The sequence below is a fragment of the Mustela nigripes genome, unplaced genomic scaffold (genome assembly GCF_022355385.1).
Source record: "Mustela nigripes isolate SB6536 unplaced genomic scaffold, MUSNIG.SB6536 HiC_scaffold_125, whole genome shotgun sequence".
Classification (NCBI taxonomy): Eukaryota; Metazoa; Chordata; class Mammalia; order Carnivora; family Mustelidae; genus Mustela; species Mustela nigripes.
Window position 1 is genome coordinate 7,325 of NW_026739539.1, and position 6,089 is coordinate 13,413.

Here is a 6,089-nt window from a genome sequence, read left to right on the forward strand (position 1 = left end):
CATAACGATAATTGTAAGCAAGATATTGTAATACCACAGAAAGACTATATTAAAGCAACAGAATATATATTATCAATTATATTTTATATTTAATATAAAAGCAAAAGCAAGACAAGAGAGCAAAATACAATCTTTTAAACAAATGGTTCTGGAGTAATGGTGAAGCTAAATGTAAAAAATATAAAATAAAATAAAATAAAATAATAAAATAAGATAAATCCAGGCAGATATCATACACTCTTCACAAAAATTAACTCAGATTGGATTATAAACCTAAACATGAAACATGTAGAAGCTAATATAGAAGAAAATTTAAATGACCTTAGTTTTGGCAATAACTTTAGCTACAAAAGCACAAGCACTGAATTTAAAAATGTCTACTCTGTGAAACACAATGCCAAGAGAATGAAAAGGCAAAGCACAGACTATGAGAAAAAATTTGCAAAATACACATCTGGCAAAGGACTGTTAATCAAAAATACACAAAGACCCCTTAAAACTCATAAATGGGGGAAAAACCTGATTAAAAATGAGCCAAAGACCTTAGCAGATACCTCACAAAAGACAATATTACAGATGGCAAATAAGCATATAAAAAGATGCTTCACATCATATGTCATCAGGAAAATGCAAATTAAAACAAAAAAGAGACACCAGTACATACCCAGAATCCAGAGCACTAACAACAGAACACGAAATGTTGGTGAGGAAGTGGAGCAACAGGAATGTTCTTCCATGTCTATTGAGAATAAAGAATGGAAAACAACTTGGCAGTTTCTTACGAAACTAAACATATTCTTGCCAGATGATTCAGCAGTAGCAGTTCTTGGTATTCATCCAAAGAAGATGAAATCTATAGCCACAAAGATGTCTATAGTAGTTTTATTCATAACTGACAAAAGCTTGGAAGCAACCAAGATATCCTTCCATAGGTGAAAAGAAAAATAAAGTGTAGTACAGGCAAACAATGGAATATTATTTAATGCTAGAAAATGAATACCAAGCTATGAAAAGATATGGATATAAATATTTAATAAATATTTGATTTTAGGCTTCTACCAGTATATTTATTAGTATATTTTAACAGTGAATGCTCAGCATTCATGAATTTACCTAATAAAATATTTTGGGTTCAATATTTTAAATACTTCAACCTCTATGATTATATTCCTAATAATTTTGAATTGGGGTAAATAAACCTTAATTTTTTGTAACTTGTTTCTTATTGCAAAAGAGCTCAATGAAATTTTAGAAAATAAAAATTTACAAAAAAAAGTTTAGTTTACTATTGCCAAATAATTTAAAACTTTATCTTATATTCAAATACATATATCTTTCTAAATTGATTTATATGCTACTAAAACCAAAAACTTTTAGTTATACTAGATTTCATATCATGCAATGAATGCCAGAAATCCATCTGGCAATGATTTGTCTTAAATAGAGTTAAGATGGGTGTTATTACAATGCAAGATGGAAACAAAGATAGTATAACAATTGGTGTTACATAACTTTTCCGTTTTGATCAAGTTACTAATCTACAAAAGGCTTTTATCAGTGACAGACTTGGGAATTTAACAAAACTTTTAAACTAGCATGTGCGACTTATTCCTAGAAAACAACACAATCAGTAACACTTTATTTAGATTAAATTATGACTATTTCTCCATTTGAATAAAAAAGTAGCAACCCCAATAAGTTTATGAACATGAATAGTTGAAATGCTATAATGCTCCTAAGGAATTAAATGATCCATTCATGAATTACAATAAAAGGATATAAATTACCAAAGTGTTTGTATAATTGTAATGTACAACTGCCCATTATCATTCAATAGTGTAGGCTTGTACAAGAACTCTATAAAAGAACTCCACTTCTGAACTGTGGAAAATATGTTCCCTTTCCCCCTATATACAACTATTAAGCCATTCATTTAGCTTTTAAAATATCCACTTAATACAGGCTTTTTACACATTTGAACAGGCAGCAGGGCTCTATTCTTATTGCTTACATCTGAAGGATAGACTTCTAGCGTAAGAGGTAAAGCCCATAAAGGAGCCCAATAATAACAACAAAATACAGTTTAGTGAGCCCTTACAATCTGCCAGCTACCTTTCTGAGAATACTTCAATTAATAAAACATATAAAATACCTGACCACAAAGAGCTTACATTCTTTTGAAATATAATAGTGAAATAAACCAATAATAGAGGGGCACCTCGGTGGCTCAGTCCATTGAGTGACTGCCTTTGGCTTGGGTCATGATCTCAGGGTCCTGGGATATAAATCACCAGTAGGCTTTCTAGGCAGAGGGGTGTTTTCTTCTTCTTCTGCGCACCCTCCCAATTCTCTCTCTCTCTGTCTCAAATAAGAAAATAAACCAGTAATAGAATAATGATTGATGGTTGATGGTGATAAGTGTTACAAAGAAATACAAGAAAGGTAAAAGCCATTGCAGAATGCTGGGATGAAAGTTAATTTTATTTTGTGTTGGGTGGTTATATCTCATTTAGGAGATGTTATTTGCACAAAGACCCAGGAAGTGAAGGAGAGTGTTATACAAATATTAAAGGAAAAGATTGCTCTAGGCAGAGCAAGTAAGTATATAGACTTTGTGTGAACAGCTTGTCTGTTACTTTTGAGGAAAAGCAAGGAGGCCAATGAGGAGTTCATAGTGGTGGAGAGAGGAAGAACGTATTGATGTATGACCTTCTAGTACATTGAAACGCCTTCAGTTTTTATTTAATATGAAAGGGGAAGATACCAAAAGACTTTCAACAGCAGAATAAAATCATCTGACTTGATTTTTAGGTTAAATTGCTGTACCAAAATAAATTTTCTGGGAGAAAGGAGTGCAGTATGTGTGGAAGTGGGGTTATCAATCAAGTCAATAATTCAGGAACATATGGTGGTGTTTTTAGCATGCTGGGTAGTAATAGAAGTGGTGAGGTATGGTTTTCATTTTGTATATATTTTGATGGTGAATATTCTGGTGAACAGGATGGGGTATGTGCAGGACAGACAATATCAACATTTATTTTACCTGCACAAACAGAAGGGTGGAGTCTTCATTCCCTGATATGGAGAGAACTCTGAGTTCAAATGTTCTTTCTCATTAAATGGCATAGTGATGATGAGGATTTAGTCAGACAGTGAAAGAGAGCAGTAAGCATAGTGTTAAGCGGTAAGACATTATAATACATTTGAACATCAAAAAACGTTGTGTTGGATCATCTGTTTATGTGAGTAAATAAATAAATAAAGCTTCCTGGGGTCTGATAGAGGTAAAGAAGACTGCTATATGATCCAAAGGGGCACGTGCACCAAATGTTTATAGCAGTAATATCCACAATAGCCAAACTATGGAAAGAACCTAGATGTCCATCAACAAATGAATGGTATATATGTATATATATACGATGGAATACTATGCAGCCATCAAAAGAAATGAAATCTTGCCATTTGCATTGACATGGATGGAACTAGAGGGTATTATGCTTAGCAAAATAAGTCAACCAGAGAAAGACACTATCATATGATCTCCCTGATATGAGGAAATGGAGGTGCAATGTGGGGTGTTTGGGGGACAGGAAAAGAGTAAATGAAACAAGATGGGATTGGGAGGGAGACAAACCATAAGAGACTCTTCATCTCACAAAACAAACTGAGAGTTGTCAGGGGGGTTGGGAGGGTAGGGAGAGGGTGGTGGGGTTATGAACATTGGGGAGGGTATGTGCTGTGGTGAGTGCTGTGAAGTGTGTAAACCTGGCAATTCACAGATCTGTACCCCTGGGGCAAATAATACATTATATGTTAATTTAAAAAAAGAAGAAGAAGAAGACTATTATAAATCAAATGCTATGGTGTTCAGCAAAGAGTGTGTAATCAGGCATATTTTATTAATGTAACCAAGTAAAATGATGGTTGAAAATTGGAATAACAGAAAACATAAAAATCAGAGATTTTAAAAAGAGATATGGGACAGTGCAGAGATATTATAATAGTGTTATATGGTGACAGATGGTGGCTATATTTGTAGTGATCATAGAATAATGTATGGAGATATTGAAAACCTGAAACCAATGTGACACTGAATATCAACTATATTCAAATTAAAAATAGTAAAAATTAAACATTTTATTTTAAAAAGAGAAAAAGAGGGACAAGAATTTGAAAAGTGAATTTCAAAAAGAGTAAAGATGAGGCTAAGACATACTCTGAACCTTGAGGAAAACACCATTTTGAAAATTCTTCCCTTTTTGAGAAAACTCAAATGAATCAATACCATAAAAGAACCCATTTTAACTGAGAGATGTAATGAATGCTCAAGAAATAATTTTATGACAGGATAATTCTTCCCTATGAAACAGCATACAGAAACCAGGGGAAACACCTGGAAGCAAAATAAACTATACTGAAAATAAGAATTAGGAAAAAGATAAATGATGAAAGATAAGAAAATTAGACCTGCGACAGAGACCTAGTGAAGAGAATTTTTAGCTTGTGGTTTAATGTTTTTTAGGATAAGCTAGAGTTCATAACTGCCTTGAGGCAGGCTGGTTGTTGGCAGTTTAGGCAGACCCCTAAGACAGGCCTACTTTGGGCAGGTGGTGTTGGAGGAGGCCATTGGGCTGGACAAAGATAAATCCAACCATTTGACTACCGTGTCTGTGAAGATGTTGAAGTCAGATGCAACAGAGAAAGACCTGTCAAACCTAATCTCAGAAATGGAGATGATGAAGATGATTGGACAGCACATGGACACCATCAACCTGCTGTGCCCTGCACACAGGATGGTCCTTCGTACACTCTCATGGAATATGCCTCCAAAGACAACATACAGGAGTACCTGCAGGCCCAGAGGCCTCCTGACCTGGAGTACTGTTACAATATCAGCCACAATGCAGCAGAGTAACTATCCTCCAAGGACCTGGTATCCTGTGCCTACCAGGTAGCCTGAGGCATGGAGTACCTTGCCTCCAAGAAGTGCATACACCAAGACCTGGCCACCAGGGAAGTGCTGGTGACAAAGGACAACATGATGAAGATCTCAGACTTCAGCCTTGCCAGAGATATCACCACATCAGTTACTATAAAAAGACAACCAACAGTGGACTGCCTGTGAAGTGGATGGTCCCTAAGGCCATGTTTGACCAGATCTACATCCACCGGAGTGACTTCTGGTCTTTTGGGGTGATCCTGTGCAAAATTTTCAATCTGGGAGCCTCCCGTATCCTGGAGTGCCTGTGGAGATGGTTTTCAAGCTGCTGAAGGAGTCATTTGATGGATAAGCCAATAAGTGCACCAGAGAGTTATACACAATAATGAGGGGTGGCTGGCATGTGGTACCTTCAAGCTGCTGGTAGAAGACCTGGATCATACTGTGGCCTTGACCTCCAACCAGGAGTACACGGACCTGTACTTGGCCCTGGAGCAATACTGTCTATGCATTACCAACACCCAAATCTCCACCTGCTTCTCAGAGAAGAATTCCACCTTCTCTCATGTGCCGTTGCCCAGGGAGGCCTATCTGCCCTGAAACCCAGCCCAGCTTGCCAATGGTGGACCTAAATGACTAGTATCCCTATTACTCCTGTCCAGATTCCGTCATAAGCTGTAACCCTTACCCCCCACCCTCCCTGAAAGACTCAAGGCCTTCTCCTTTGTCCCTTTCCTACTGGCAGGAGCCAGCTGCCTACCTGAGGCCTTCACCCCTTGAAGTTCACCTCTCTTCCCCTTCCTCTTCCTCCTCCTTACAACCTGCTCATGAAAGAAAGGAACAGAGAGGCAGGTACTTGCTCGTGGCTACTTCCTTCCCTCCCATATGTTGGACCAAGACCCCTCCCTGTCATCTGGTACTGCCTGGGCATCGAGGGAGTTGGAGATGAGGCATGCCAGTGAAAGCTGTCGGAGCTTTCCTGTTTTGGTTTTGTCTGCTTAGCATAACATGTAAGACTGAGTTCTGGTGGCAGGGACCTAGTCCTTGGGGCTATAGCACTAGCGAGGGGAGGTCAACTGCTCTGGGCCTTGGCTAAGAGCAACCCCTGCTCCAGAGATATGGTGCCAATGGCTTATTAATTTTGATACTA

General features: G+C 37.5%; 1 pseudogene; it reads left to right on the plus strand.

Annotated features, from left to right (window-relative positions):
• The first annotated feature begins 3,001 nt into the window (after nucleotides 1–3,001).
• LOC132008348 (fibroblast growth factor receptor 1-like) lies at nucleotides 3,002–5,539 on the plus strand (annotated as a pseudogene).
• Nucleotides 5,540–6,089: the final 550 nt, after the last annotated feature.